At 34.8% G+C, this 17,142-nt stretch overlaps 1 protein-coding gene across 1 annotated transcript in view; it reads left to right on the top strand.

Moving 5' to 3' along the window:
- Positions 1-5,825: 5,825 nt before the first annotated feature.
- The window catches only part of LOC111056642 (chondroitin sulfate N-acetylgalactosaminyltransferase 2), a 151,569-nt gene continuing 140,252 nt past the window's right edge, over positions 5,826-17,142 (top strand). Inside the window, exon 1 of the mRNA XM_039420393.1 lies at positions 5,826-6,446. The gene's annotated coding sequence lies outside the window, so the exon portion shown is untranslated. The remainder of the gene's footprint in view (positions 6,447-17,142) is intronic.

Raw genomic sequence — 17,142 nt, 5'->3', positions numbered from 1 at the left:
AGCTGAGTTCAAAGCAGAGAAAGGTCGAGAGACAATGTTATTTTAGTTATTAATTGCATGCAATCAGTAGTTCATTTAATAGTGCATAAAAATTGCATTCAATGAGGCATACAATTAATAGTCCACACAGCAGCTGATTTTTTACCAAGTTATATTGAATTGTATGCGTCATGGCATGCAATTTATAATCCACTCGACAACTGATTTATGATGAATAACTCTATAGTCTGATTTTTACTCTAATATTGACGTATGAAAGAGGCTCCTTTTCCTTTTATATCACCCATGAATTGCAAAATTTCCAAAAACCCTTGTATATACGTCGACGCGCAATTCAAAAAGGAACATACCTGTCAAATTTCATGAAAATCTATTGCGTTTCGCCGTAAATGCGGAACATAAATATAAACATTTAAACATAAAAACATGTTTATAATATAAACATAAAGAGAACTGCAAAACCGTCGACTTGAATCTTAGACCTCACTTCGCTCGATCAATTAGTTTATTCCAGATTTCTATAATAAACTGAATTCCAGTTTCCAGATATCTAAGACTAGGCCCAACCCAGTGTTAGTCAAGACAAGACATGATCAGACACGTTTAGTCACAATGCTTCACATTGTTGCTTATGACGAAACACACTGATTAGACATGTATTTATAAGCAACTACTGTATGTGAAGTACTGTGACTAGTCTTGTCTTGACTAACCGCTGTACGCCTAGCCTTGAGATGCTTACAGATTTACGCGCCGCGAACACGAGCAATTCACTTTTCATCAGCTGATTATAACTGTATCTGTACAGAAACGGTAAGGTACAAGTATAGAAAGCTTGGCATCAGCTGATTAAAAGTGAATTGCTCGTGTTGCGGCGCGTAAATCTGTACGCACCTTAATATTCATTAGAATAGACCGCCAGCCGGACTAGAAAATGACCGGACTAACCGTTTGTATTATTATTGTCATTTGTCACGTGAAGCCACACATCTGAGCAGAGCTCAAGTTGTATGTAACATGTCATGAACATCTTTCTATGCAAAGTGTATGCATCTGTATAAACTCAAAGTATGAAGGCACCACAACATTCCTCCATTGTATAGGGACACGCTTCCACAAGTACATTAGTAATTGAAGACAAGAAAAGCCTATGACTACCACATAACCGTATTCTTTCAAGTAGACAATTGAAGAGCTTGAGTCCCGAATAATATGGTCCTTTTTCCAAAAGTGTCAGTCTGTGAGCGGGGTACTGATATACAGCTGAACTCTTTGCTCTTGTGCTATAGCCATGGCAAAACTACATTTCCTTCAAATCTCTCTGAATTACTGAAGACAAAATTTACAGTCTCAAGGAAGTGCAATGCTGGGACCGTGAGAAACCTGTATTTTCTGAGATTGGGCCTACATAAATTAACAAAGTAGATTGTTAGTACTGAATGTTAGACAACTTTTTATTAAATCCTTGTTGATCCACATCAAAAAATACAAAACTGAACTTCTGGGAGAAACAGTTAACCATAGCTACCGTACTCAACTCGCCACAGATCCAATTACAGCTTTGAGATACCTCAGCTGACTCACGGCTCTGAATTGACAAAATCCTTCATACCTGGCTCAAATCTTGTACAGAAATGTGCCAGGGGTGATTAGGGAAGCAGAGGCATTTAGTTTGGTAGTGTTTAGGAAGAGGGTGGACAGGTGGCTTCAGAAGAACTACTCCAATCTCGTTATGCTTGGTGACCAACACGACTTCAAGGTTTCCAGACAATTGATTGGTATTTATTTTATCATTGATATAACCGATTTGACTGTTTTGCCTTTCTGGTTTATGCTTTTTTTCATTCTCTCTTCTGAGAATTTCTGGAATCCCTGCCACTGCGATCTTCAAATAATATTGTTTTTCTTCTTTATTTATTCTTTTAATCAATCAAGGTATTAAGTATACTTATTCCTACATACATATTCCTACATACTCATTCTTAATATACACAGCACAATATATTATCTATTTTATAATCAGAATATTAATAATACATCCATAATATAAGTTTTATTCTCTATTATTTACTTCTATGAGCAGATTAAGCTTATATGTATAAAGTGGAACTCCCCCCCTACACACAGATGGATAGTCTAGTAGGGGGAATCCAAATTATGTTGTATATTGTATTTCTTATTCGTGTATTATGTTTTTTGGAAATAAACTGAATTGAATTGAATTGAGATCTTAAATTGTTTACCTAGACTCAATAATAAACTTCTACATTTTAAAGCATTGAGCTTCTCCGAGCTTATAATTATACAGATTAAGAAGTTTAATAAAGGACAGTAAAGTAAGTTGAACTGTCGGTCCCGGCAATGAAGACATGATTCTAGGATAAATTGTATAGTGGGTTTGATACGTTACTAACGTGATACGGTTATGCTCCAAATGTTCAAGATCCTGTCTTTCTTATAAACGGCAGTGATTGTGTTCATGGGAGGTTGCGATGCATATTTGACTTCGACCAAGGAAGGACAGTGGAACATCTCTTCCAACCGTCAGATCTTTCACCGTTGATCTTTAATTTCAACAGTGAAGATCCTCCACTGTCACCGTTGTACAGTGGACGATCTCTTCCAACCATCCTACCACGGTAGAAAGAGATCTTTAATCGGCTACTATAGTGAGGTCCACCTTATAATGGCACTATTTGATTGTATTGCTATCCTTGTCTGATTGTACTGCTATCCGGATCAGCAAAGCGGATAGCGCTATCTCTTTCTCATTTGCTCTGTTGCCAGATCGTCTTGTCGTAAATGTAGAATTTACAAAATACTTCATCTTAATTATGGAAATTCATTATGGAATTATCAAAAATTATAATTGATTATTTTAAAAAGAATGAACAGTTAATATTATATTAACCTTCCGGTTGGCGCGCCCTACTCAATCACACGAGCAGTCGCGTGTTGTATTTTGTACAACATCCAATTTTCCAAGTGTTTGTTCCTCTGTTTACTGTCATATAATTATTAATTATTTAATTAATTTTATTACTACAGTAATTCAATTAATTATATAATTATAATTTTACTGTACATATTAATTAATTGTATAATTACTTATTTATTTTTATTTATTTATTTATTTATTTATTCCTTGAAAAGCATTACATAATTCACAATTAGAATATAACAACAAAATGAATCAATAGGAAATACAAATAAACATAAGGAACTACTTCCCCAAAAAGCAAGCTCGAGCTTGGGGAAGGAGCAGCCGTACTTTGACTACTTACTTATTATTAATTAACATTACAGATATACATTAACAACTAAAATCAAATCCTTTCAATAAACAAGATAAATCAGTGATCTATAATAATCAATATATTTACATACAATATGTGTTAGAATGCAACAAAATTGTAAATTATAATAAATTATAATAATGACCTGATATTGCCTAGCCCAGTGTATAACATGATATAAGATGTGGTACAAAATGAAATCTATTCAATTGGAATAATTACTATACTAATGCAATCCAGAAATTCTCGGCACTATCCCAGCCATGAGAGCTAAACCCAGATACTTTTTCAAATGTAGTCCAAGTTTTTTTTGGGCGAGTAAACCTCTCAAATTACTTGGAAGAATATTAAAAATAATGGAGATAAATATATGAAGCTACGCTGACCAGCAGTATCAATAATCTAGGAACAGTAACCAGACCTGACTCCTCCCGTCTTGTAATAGCACAATCCGTTCTATTAATGAATGAAAAGTGATAGCTTCTTATAATATAATATGATGTGTTTCAGGTATATCTTTCTAATCGGTAGAACTGAAAATCCCAAAAGCCAATCTTGTTGAATACATTCTATTCTTTTTCAGAATAATTTTTAATATTAATTTTGTATTGTTTTTACTCGTTCTTTTGAATGATTATCGTCTTTATTTATTTCATATACTAGTAGTTCTGTGAACAGACCTCGCGCATCTATAAACCAGCCTCTGTCTATTTATAAACAGTAACAGAGGCTATTTTTATTAGCCTCCAGCCTCCATTTATAAACAGTAAATCCTGTCTATGTCGTGTCGGCGACATATCGGTGTATAATCTCCTTCAAGACATACTGCCAACAGGTCAGACCGAGTTCAAAGGAGAGAAAGGTCGAGAGACAATACTACCGTATGTTATTTTAGTTATTAATTGCATGCAATCAATAGTTCATTTAATAGTGCATAAAATTGCATTCAATGAGGCATGCAATTAATAGTCCACACAGCAGCTGATTTTTTACCAAGTTACATTGCGTCATGGCATGCAATTTATAATCCACTCGACAGCTGATTTATGATGAATAATTCTATAGTCTGATTTTTACTCTAATATTGGCGTATGAAGGAGGCTCCTTTTCCTTTTATATTATCCTTGAAATGCAATGTTTCCAAAAACCCTTGTATATACGTCGACGCGCAATTAGAAAATTTCATGAAAATCTATTGCGTTTCGTCGTAAATGCGGTAATATAAACATAAAGAGAACTGCAAAACCGTCGACTTGAATCTTAGATCTCACTTCGCTCGATCAATTAGTTTATTCCAGATTTCTATAATAAACTGAATTCCAGTTTCCAGATATCTAAAACTAGGCCCAACCCAGTTAGTCAAGACAAGACATGATCAGACACGTTTAGTCACAATGCTTCACATTGTTGCTTATGACGCCGGACTAGAAAATGACCGGACTGTATTAACAAAGTAGATCTTATTAAATTGGTTATCAAGACCAATAATAAACTTCTACATTATTTCAAAACATTGAGCTTATCCAAGCTTATAATTATACAAATCATGAAAAGGACACTAAGATGTAAGTTAAACTGTCGGTCCCGGAAATGAAGACACATGATTCTAGGATTGAATGGTATAGCGGGTTTGATACGTTACTAACTTGATACGGTTCTGTTCCAAATGTTAAAGATCCTGTCTTTCTTATAAACGGCAGTCCTATTACGGTAGAAAGAGATCTTCCTCAATTGGCTACTATATAGTGAGGTCCACTTCGTATTGCTATCCTTGTCTATTATTCAGCAAGCGAATAGCGCTATCTCTTTCTCGCTTTGCTCTGTAGATCGTCCTGCCGTAAATGTAGAATTAACAAAATATTCATCTTAATTATGGAAATTCATTATGAAATTGTTGAAAAATATAATTGATTATTTTAAAAGAGAATGAACATATAATATTACATTAATAAACCTGTATCAGCTATCGTTTATAGAAGGCATTGACAAGACAGAGCTTCGGCAACGTTGTTCTATCTTTCTCTACTGCCATTATATGGACCTCACTAGATCAAAATCAACGGAAAATAATCAATGCTTGGATGTATGCTGAATTCGAATCCGACCTCCATATTATATGACAATTGTTGATAAAAATCAGTTAAAAACTTCAATATTTCTGTTGAAGGTTGTGTTTTCTTGTTAATGAGTAATTTGACACCATTATGAAGACAGTCGGCGCAAATTCTTAGAGAAGCGAGGCTTGAGATTCAATTTTGCGCAAGAAGTGCGGAAAATGGACGTTGTAAACTCATGAGTGTCGAAAACAATCTCCCTCCGGAGGGAAATTTGAAAAGCGGGGTGGAAAATTCATCCCCGACACCCCAGGTGGTGAGCAACCTCCCTTCGGAGGGAAATATGGAAAACGGGAGGGAAAATTCATCCTCGACACCCCAGGTGGAGAGCAACCTCCCTTCGGCGGGAAATTTGAAAAGCGGGAGGGAAAATTCATCCCCGACATCACTGAAGACACCTCAGGTGCAGTGCGCTAGTGTTTGTCAGACTGTCTACCGTGGCAGTGCGTCAATCTTTTCCCAAATATCGGGTAGTTCGGTCGGTAACTTCCCCAAACTCGTGGTCTCTCCCCTACCAACTCAACAATTCCTGACCTATCGAAAGACTCTTCAGTTAAACTAAAAACTATAAATATTTAGCCACAGGTTTGTTTTCCCTCAAAATATTCGTGGAAGTGTAGTGTGGTTATCCTAGTACAATACTTCACCATACGCTACAAAATCTACATGTAAAACTGACATCAAATCATCATTAATTCTTGGTTGAGACATAACTAAACCACTCTATCCTTGACAATATCAAATTGTCACACCTTAAACATTGTTGATATTTCTCATTTTAAAGTTTATTTAGTACTCTCTAAATACTGTAGTACGGTAGGCTAAACCGCTCACTTGTTTCATTATACAGAGTACGGTACCAAAAATAACGTTTTTTTAGCACAATGAGAGTAACAACAAAGAAAAATATGGAAAATGTTTATCATCTACATCATCTCATAGTTCACTCGGCGTTTGTTTTGCATCGTGCTGATTAAAACTGTTGAAGACGATCTTCAATCTATTGAAAGTGAAACGTTGCATCCGACATGTGAAGGTAAGAGATGAAATACATTAATTTAATACACATTTCTAGAATTGAGTAGTATTTGATTTCAAACCAAGACAATCAAGTTGCACGTGTAGAGTGATATTTAGACTTAGACCAATGCGCAGGCTTGAATGATAAGTTTTATTGTTTCCAAAGTTTCTCTTGATCTGGTACAAGTGAATCATTTTCCAATGGTCCATTATCCGGACTGGTTTTATTTTTATTGATGACTGAGCAGGTAACCCGTGCTCCGCAAGGATCTCATTAAAAACTTGACCTACTGAAATCTTGAAGAATTTGAAGTATTCCTATAACCATCCTCGGTGGATTAAGAATCTACATGCAAAATTTCAAGTTAATCAGTCCAGTAGTTCATACGTGATGATGCGTCATTCGTGAATTTCCTATCTCGTAAGTGTATATAAGCCAATTGTGTCCTTCATTATAATTATAAAAATAATACATCAATTTATTTCCTTTAAAAAAATACAAAAACAAGCAATTAAACATAAAAAGTAAAAAATATCTAAAATACAATACAATAGGTCTATAAAAAAATATGGAATTTAATTCTATTGGAAATTATATTATAGATTGTTCTGAATGCGAGTTTTAATAAATAGAGAAGTATTGACGACATACTTAGTTCCATTTAGAACTAAGGAAACTGTTGATAGTAAGTTTCAGTTTCTTTGAGCTATCCATTGCATACTATCCAGTAAACTTGCACGGACTTTTAAATGAAAGAAATCCTTAGTTTTGTTGAAAAAATTAGTTTCTTTTTCAAATTCGATTCGATTAAATTTCAGAATTTGATTAGAAAATCCTCCAATATATTTTATAGTGTCAAGTTATTGAGGAGAAACAAATTTCACCATCAAATCAAGTAAAGCACATTATTGTTTAGGCTGGATGCTTTTAGATATTTAATAATTTTTCATTCTTCTCAGTCTAAGAGGGAAGGAAACTCATGCTGAATAATGGTAACTTACTAGCATGCCGTGCTGTGCTGATAAGTTATCGCTCAGATTAGTTAAGTAACGTGCTCTTGCTACTCTCGTTGGACGGGTGACCACTTGAGAGTCCAATGTGCTAGATATCATTAATGACTTGAAAATGTTTCCCGGTGGCTCTGAATCTATCTACAAACTTGTCTCCTTATCTCTCATCATCAGCATTCCCATTCGCACAAGCTTATACGTGGGAAAATCCACCAATAAATATGTAAACCAGTTCACATTCTCATAAATATTTGAACATTTTATCAGACAAAATTTAGGAACAGAAGATGTTTTGGACTAGTGCCTGTTCTTTTCATTCCGATGTTGTAATTTTTCATCCAATGAATGAATACATAACTAATTATAGTTGAAGTGAATAGTTTGATACAAAAATGGTTGCATTCCGATTGTACAATGGAAGCTATTATGTACTTTGTTTTTGATTGAACAAAGAAAGTAATTTGTTGAGAATTTATTAAACATCATGGATTTTTGCAAAAATTATCAAAAATTAAAATCGCTCAAATTATAAGGAATGATAGTACTTGAAGAGAGGAACAATAATATGTCATCACATTGGTATAATCCCCTCCTATTCTTGAGTTATAAGCATTTGAAGATGAGTGATTTCTCTGATCTGTGAGTGGAGTTAAGATTCTAAGTTTCAGTGAATAACTCACTCTGTATTGTAGCGGAACGTCTCATATTATAGCACAACACTTGTTAGGTCAACCTCTATTCATAGCCCCAATATCAACCAAATCTGGGAGATTTGCATTTTTCATGAAATCCATGATTTTTGCAAAAATGCTCATAAATTAAAATCGCTCAAACTCTCAGGAATGATAATACCATAGAGAAACAATAGCGTAAGTAGATATCCCATGGTATAGGGCGTTTATGTCGCAACTTTTACTGTTATCTCAAGCCGATAGTCCACGTAATTCTTTCCTGTGAAGCTTTATGACGCTGATAGTCTCTCATATTGTGCCGTTCATACATTCTCACCCCAACAAAACAGTAAAAATCGACAATAATCGGCTTGAGATAACAGTAGAAGTTGCGACATAAACGCCCTATACCATGGGATATCTACTTATGCTATTGTTTTTCTATGATAATACTTTCACTAGAAGAACAATAATATGTCATCACATTGGCGAAATTTACTTCCATTCTTCAGTTATAAGCATTTGAAGATGGGTGATTTCTCTGATCTGAGAGTGAAGGGAAGATTATATGTTTCCGTGAATAACTCACTCTGTATTGTAGAGAACGTCTCATATTATAGCACGACACTTGTTAGGTCAACCTCTATTCATAGCCCAAATATCAACCAAATCTGGAAGATTTGCATTTTTCATGAAATTCATGAATAAAAAAAACATCATGGATTTTTGCAGAAATGGTCAAAAATTAAAATCGCTCAAACTCTCAGGAATGATAGTACTTGACGAGAGGAACTCGAATAATAATAAATATGTCATCACATTGGCGAAATTCACTCCTATTCTAAAGTTATAAGCATTTGAAGATGAGTGATTTTTGTGATATGTTAGTGGAGGAAAGATTTTATGTTAGAGTGAATAACCCACCCTGTATTGTATCGGAACGTCTCATATTATAGCACAACACTTGTTAGGTCAACCTCTATCCATAGCCCAAATATCAACCAAATCTGGGAGATTTGATTCTTCATAGGAAGATTCAAGACATCACTTCAATGATATTACTTTCCCTTTTCACCTTTGTAATATCATTTGAAATTCAACAGAATATATTCTAGGATTGGGGCCCCTGATCTAAATCCAAGTCCACAGAAAAGAGGCTTTGTAAATTATTCACTTCAGAGGGAAAACTTTGTTGGAAAGAACTCGGCCGAGACTCTCGTGAGTGAAACAAAGTGTTCTCCCTAGTGGCAGATTCACTTGCTTTGAAACAAGAATCTCTGAGATTCTGACATGCTCATTTATTGAACGTTGTACGCTGCAAATTTTTCAAAGTCTTGAATTTCGAAAGTCAAAAGAGTGTGGGGTGTTTCGAGATTCAGTTTAGTTCGAGAACCAATCCTGAGGGAGAGGTATCAAGCTGAATAAAGAGCGGAGACATTAATTGAACATATTAATGAACAATTCAATCACACATCAGAAATAGGTATTCAGGGGTAGGAAGCTTTGAACTGAATTTTAGAACGGTAAATTTTCCATAGTTTTGATTTCAAAATTACAAAAGAGTGTAGAGTGTTCCGGGACTTAGTTTCTTCGAGAGCCAATCCTGAGGGAGAGGTGAAGAGTAGAGGAATTGAAAGAAAAATTGAAATCAGTCATAGAAGATATTTAGGAGTGGAAAGCTTTAGACTGAAGTTTTAGAACGGACGCACATACGATCAAATTGTTTGTGAATGATTGATAAGATAATGATTATAAGAGTATGTGGGAATAATATTATCGAGAATTGGAGAAATTCGAGATTTGGAGAATATCGAGAAATCGAAAAAAACTAATACCCGGTTCCACCAAGTTCGGTCAAAACATTTGAGATTTGAACATTCATTCATTCATTCATTCATTCATTTATTTGTTGATATATAATTACAAATCATATGAATATGATCGGGATAGAACAACAGGCATAGCCCAAAACTATTCTGTTCCCAAATTTTGATAAATAATAAAATGTCCGAAAAAATAGGTTATTATGTTCATAGTGAGGAAAGTTAGTTCAAAGTTGTGTCCAAAAATATATATGAGCTAGAAATTTTGAATTTAGAATATTAAAATACCAAATTATAGTCAAATATTTCACTTAATATCACCGCACTTTGAATAAATTAAGTTAATTCAGATAATTTTGAAGCCAAAAATATACACACAACTTTCCACTAGCACAGCTGTGATCATGGTAAAATCGCCTACATTTTAAGAACGAGTGTACTGAAAATATGAATCTTATGACGATAGCTTGTATAGATAATTCCAGTACACTCATATAAAAGGTGCCCTGTTTGACCATGTTCAAATGTCACCGAGCCTGGTGAAACCGATAATTAATTGACTCATCTATAATATAATAAAGGAAAAATTGGCTTATACACGTACGGGATGGGAAATTCACGAATGACGTGTCGTTCAGGAATTTCACGAATCAACACCACCTCTCAACTACTGGATTGATTAACTTGAAATTTTGTATATAGATTCTTAATTTACCGAGGATGTTCATAGGCCTATTATGAATTATTCAAGATTTTAGTAGGTCAAGTTTGTCAATTTTTCAATCAGATCCCTGCGGAGCACGGGTTACCTGCTAGTTGTCAATAATATTATTTTAGAAGCTCTTATAATCATTCTCTTATTATTTAAATTTAATGTAATCGTAACATATTCCCTGTTCTAAAATCCAGTCTGAAGCTTATTATTTACTTCTCTCACATATTTATGTCTGACTAGCAGGTAACCCATGCTCCGCAAGGGTCTATTTTAAAACTTGACGTAATGAAATCTTGAAGAATTGAAAATAGGCCTGTAACAATCCCCGGATAATTAAGAATCTGTATGCAAAATTTCGAGTTAATCAGTTGAGTAGTTCAGACGTGATGATGCGTCAAACATAATTTTCCTATCCCGTACGTGTATAAGCCAGCTCTTTCCTTTATTATAGATGTGTGATTTAATTTACATGTATCATGAAAGAACCAAACATTGATCGTTCGAAATCAATGGACTATTCCTCGAACTATACCGATAATTGTTGCTATGAACATTATAAATAGGTCTAATATTAATAATATCGGGGCACCGAGCTTCGCTCGTTATTTTTATTTATTGATAAACATAACACAATTCTCAAAAATGATTGGGGAATGACTAACAGGCACTGCCCAAAAACTATTTCTTCCCCGAATTTTGATTCATACACTATAAATAGTCCAAAAAGTAGGTTATGTTCCATACATTTTTGAAATCAGGTCCAATTTTCAGTCCAAACATTTGAAGCAGAAAAGTTCCAGTTTAGATTGTTTACAAACCAAATTGAATAACAAAAAATAACACTCACTAATCACTTAAAACTGTGAAATAATTATTAACTTTGAAAATTAGGATATACTCTAATTTAGAATTTTATACCATGTCATTTCAAAAAACCAGATTATTTTGATCAAGTCGATTAAAATTTCTAGTTATTTCTCGTTAGATAAGCTGATTGATTCAACAGCTGAAAATAATTCTGTTTCTCTCCCACACAGGCACTCGCATCTTCTGTTATCGACAGACGACGGAATTGTCATCTTTTTTCCAAGGCTGAATAAATATCCTTTTCATATCCTTCAGTGAGTTTTCAGGGATGGGACCTAGTGCAATCGAATTTTTATATCATAAACCTACTATGTTCTAAATTTCGTGAAAATCGTTAGAGCCGTTTTCGAGATCTGTTGGAAATAAATAACCAAATAGCCATATAAATATCGGGGCACCGAGCTTCGCTCGTTATTTTTATTTTTGAAAAACTGAATACAATTCTCTAAAATTATCGTTTTTTTATTTTACAGCTGGCTATACGTCAGCTTATGAATTTCGGGGATGCGATATTTTGATTTTCCATAGAATCACTCGCTCACTTTTTACTATCCACAGACGACGAAAGTCTCAGCTGTTTCAGCTTTTAATGTCGTTCAACGAGTTTTCCCTAGGATGTGACCTAGTGCAATCGAATTTTTATATCATATATATAATTACAAATCATATGAATATGATCGATATAGAACAACAGGCATAGCCCAAAACTATTCTGTTCCCAAATTTGATAAATAATAAAATGTCCGAAAAAATAGGTTATGTTCATAGTGAGGAAAGTTAAAGTTCAAAGTTGTGTCCAAAAATATATATGAGCTAGAAATTTTGAATTTAGAATGATTAAAATACCAAATTATAGTAAAATATTTCATTAATATCACCGCACTTTGAATAAATTAAGTAAATTCAGAAATTTTGAAGCCAAAATATACACACAACTTTCCACTAGCACAGCTGTGATCATGGTCAAATCGCCTACATTTACAACGAGTGTACTGAAAATATGATTCTTATGACGATAGCTTGTATAGATAACTAGCCGTCAGGCTCGCTTCGCTCGCCATACCCGTCTAGCCAGGGTATGGACCCCCTGGACCCCCGACTGGATCGTCCAAGAATGAGATCAGCAGGCTCGCTTCGCTCGCCTGCATTTTTCATTTGGGCATTTTTATCATAATGTTAGGACAATCCAGTCGGGGGTCCAGACTAAACGGCTGGCTAAACGGATATGGCGAGCGAAGCGAGCCTCACTGCTAGTAATATAACATTCCCAGGATTGCAGTAGCAGTGCCCAATCAATTTTCCGCGATAAGCATTTAAATCTTCAACTTGGTGCCAACCTAACAAAGTCAACTCAACTTAATGCCAACCTGACAAAATTTTTAATTTAGTTACCAGTTAACAACTGTTTCGAAGAGGTACTCTATCTATATTATAGTTCTATAGTAACATATGATATGGAAATTTCAATTATAATTAAGAGATTGGGAGAAGAGGAATATACATGCTAAAAGGCGAACTTTAAACCCTTAAAAATAACCCTTAGAGTTGAAATATTGCCAAAAGATTTCTTAGTGCGCCTCTAAAGGGCCAACTGAACATACCTACCAAATTTGAACGTTTTTGGTCCGGTAGATTTTTAGTTATGCGAGTGAGTGAGTGAGTGAGTGAGTGCCATTTCGCTTTTATTATATAGAAGAAGAAGATAGATGTGTGATTTAATTTACATGTATCATGAAAGAACCAATCATTGATCGTTCGAAATCAATGGACCATTCCTCCAAATATACCGATAATTGTAGCTATGAACATTATAATATTAATATCGGGGCACCGAGCTTCGCTCGTTATTTTTATTTATTAATAAACAGAACACAATTCTTTAAAATGATTGGGGAAAGACTAACAGGCACTTCCCAAAACTATTGCTTCCCCGAATTTTGATTTATACACTATAAATAGTCCAAAAAAGTAGGTTATGTTCCATACACTCTTGAACTCAGGTCCAATTTTCAGTCCAAACATTTGAAAACAGAAAAGTTCTAGTTTAGATTGTTTACAAACCAAATTGAATAACAAATAATCACTTAAAACTGTAAAATAATGATTAACTTTGAAAATTAGGATATACTCTAATTTAGAATTTTATACCATGTCATTTCAAAAAACCAGATTATTTTGATCAAGTCGATTAAAATTTCTAGTTATTTCTCGTTAGATAAGGTGATTGATTCAACAGCTGAAAATAATTCTGTTTCTCTCCCACACAGGCACTCGCATCTTCTGTTATCGACTGATGACGAAATTATCATCTGTTTTTCCAAGGCTGAATAAATATCCTTTTCATGTCCTTCAGTGAGTTTTGTCAGGGATAAGACCTAGTACAATCGAATTTTTATATTATAAACCTATGTTATAAATTTCGTGAAAATCGTTAGAGCGGTTTTCGAGATCCGTTGGGCATAAATAGCCAAATAACCATATAAATATCGGGGCACCGAGCTTCGCTCGTTATTTTTATTTTTGAAAAACTGAATACAATTCTCTAAAATTATCGTTTTTATATTTTACAGCTGGCTATACATCAGCTTATGAATTTCGGGGATGCGAAATTTTGATTTTCCACAGAATCACTCGCTCACTATTTACTATCCACAGACGACGAAAGCCTCAGCTGTTCCAGCTTTTAATGTCGTTCAGCGAGTTTTCCCAAGGATGAGACCTAGTGCAATCGAATTTTTTCAAACCTACTATGTTCCAAATTTCGTGAAAATCGTTAGAGCCGTTTTCTAGATCTGTTGAACATGAATAACCAGATATAAAAATATAGACATATAAAAATATAAACAGATACAGAATTTGCTCGCTTAATATGATATCCCAAGGATGAGAACTAGTGCAATCGATTTTTTTCGAACCTACTATGTTCCAAATTTCGTGAAAATCGTTAGAGCCGTTTTCTAGATCTGTTGAACATGAATAACCAGATATAAAAATATAGAAATATAAAAATATAAACAGATATACAGAATTTGCTCGCTTAATATGATAGGAATACAGAAATCGCTCGCTCAATATAATAGAAGTATTTGTTCAATAGTTTTATACACGTTCAAAAGTTCATATTCAAACGCGTGAGTTGAACCGCTGTCAAAACAGAAACACCGTATTCCAAAACACCAAATGTATGCGTCAAACGTGGGATTAATAACTAGCATTGCGTGAAACTGCAATATTTCGATGTCCTTGCCATTTGACCAGGGCGACTGTGGAGCAGAAGCAAAGCTTTATATTATTCTGAACTCAGTTTCTGTTGGCTGTGAGCTGAATGGGACGGGATGACGCATTTGTTGGGCGCTTGCTGTCTCTGAGTTCTCATTTTGTTGCTGGCCACTGTACTGGCTATGATTATAAAGTTGTGCAATAACACGCCTTCCACTCTCATACAATTAATGTCGCACAGCTCTCAAAGCGGGGCAGCTAGTAATAATTGTCAGATGAAAATCAGGATTCGGGTCATCCAGAGCTCTGTCTAGATTCTCTCTGTGTTATAGCCTAGACAGTTTTCAAATTATAGCAGGAATTATAGCACATATAGGTTTTCAATATTCACTCTTTTGCATTGTGTGTTCACATGTAGGTTTATATCTGTGATTATAGACTGATAATCCTTGAAAAAATTCATATTTATGATTCTAATCTTTGTTCATGTTGCTAATTTAATTGAAATGAAAGATAGCAAAAGTCTTCCACTTCTTAGGGCCGTGTTCCGAGCACCACATTCAGCTAAGTTCTAGATTGTAAACAGCTGGAGTCAGAAAATTGGCTTTGCGAAACGAGGCGTAGACGTAGTCCACGTTTAAATTAAATTTCGAAAAAATAGAAAGTTGAACACAAAATAAAATAAAGAGAAAATTGTTAAAAGTTTCAGTTATTTTGAATTATTCAGGAATGTATCATTTCATCAAAGAAAAACGTTTCCAAAAGCCCCGTTTCAGAAAGTCAACTTTCTGACTCCAGCTGTTTAAAGTCTAGAACTTAGCTAAACCCCGAGCTCGGAAACCGGCCCTTAAGTGGGTTTTCGTTTGTGCGTAAATGCCGTCGTCGACCACGACAGGGTGAAGATCTCAGATCTTGTCTAAATAGCCTAGAAGGTTAGTTTTATACTTTTAAATGGTAATACGTTTATATTATAAGCAACGTTTTGATTCTTAATTTCAATTTATTCATTTCAAAATACAATTTCGGAAAAAACCACACAACCAAGAAGTATGCTAGAGATAAAAACAAAAAAACATCATACTGGTATCAGCTTTCCTCTATAGAAGGCAGCGGCAAGGCAGAGAATCAACAACGCTGTTTTCCTATCCTTTTTCACTGCCATTATAAAGTGGACCTCACTATGGTTGCACAACATAGAATTTATAATAGATTTTTATTGGTCATGAGATATTCACATGAATACTTGGACTTCGTCAATTTTTTGACACTTAAGTATAAGTCAAACAATTACAAAAAACATAGATTCAAGTATATGTGAACCAGCTTCAAGTATCTATAAAACATAGTTCAGTATGTAGAACAAAGTCAGTATATAGAACAAAATCAGTATATAGAACAGAGTTCGTTTATGAAGAGCTCAACGTTCATTCACAAAATGAAATTCCTCATCTGACTATGAGTGAAAGTTTCTGGGATGTTAATGACAAAAGTTATGTTTCGAAGTTGTAAAAGTCATTTTAAAGTACTGTATACTCTCTATCTAGTCGTCACAACTCGAAGCTGTGAAGTTGCATGCAAGAAGAGTCGCCGATCAACTTGTCTAATTGGAGAACAGAAAAAGAGAGAGTACAATTCTCGGCGGACTTGGAAAAACAACGGGATGAAAATTCATCAGTCGAAAATGTTCAGTTTGGAGGCGAAAGTTGGAGCGACAAGTGTCCGAAACAAATGCTTTCAACGAGAGCCAAACTTTTCTGATTGCTCGGAAGTTTGGAGAGAGTTTCATGTGGGTCAACCTCTTGGGGAAATGTCTGTTACTTGCGGCTTCACTCTTCCTACAGGGCAGCAGGAAACTGTATAGGTTCTATAGGACATCCAAACTGTATTCGGTCTCTGTCAACTATTCCAATAAACGGGAAACCTCCTCCGGCCCACCCTCATGACAATCATTTTAATTTGAAACGTTATACCACAGAACAGATACTCTTCTATAGTGTGGTCCACGTTATAACGACAGTATTTGATTCAACATTGGTGTTGCTATACTTGTCTATCATTCGACAAAGCAGATAGCACTATCCTTTTCTACCTCATCAACGTTGCCAGATCAATTTTCAACAATGTAGAAGTATAATTAATATTGTTGTTGCTATCCTCGTCTATCATTCGACAAAGCAGATAGCGCTTTCCTTTTCTAGCTCCGTAACGTTGCCAGATCAATTTTTTACGATTTAGAAATAATATCGGGGCACCGAGTTTCGCTCTTGAGTACAAAAGCATAGTTTATATTTATTATTTATTGATACACAGATCACAATTCTCTCAATTGATTGGGGAAGGACCAACAGGCACAGCTCAAAACTGTATCATCCCCGAATTTAGATTTATAGGCCCTAGTCCAAAAAA

The sequence above is a fragment of the Nilaparvata lugens genome, chromosome 2 (assembly GCF_014356525.2).
Source record: "Nilaparvata lugens isolate BPH chromosome 2, ASM1435652v1, whole genome shotgun sequence".
In the NCBI taxonomy this organism is placed as follows: Eukaryota; Metazoa; Arthropoda; class Insecta; order Hemiptera; family Delphacidae; genus Nilaparvata; species Nilaparvata lugens.
The sequence above is the reverse complement of the archived record's forward strand: the minus strand, read 5'-3'. Positions and strand labels throughout refer to the sequence as shown.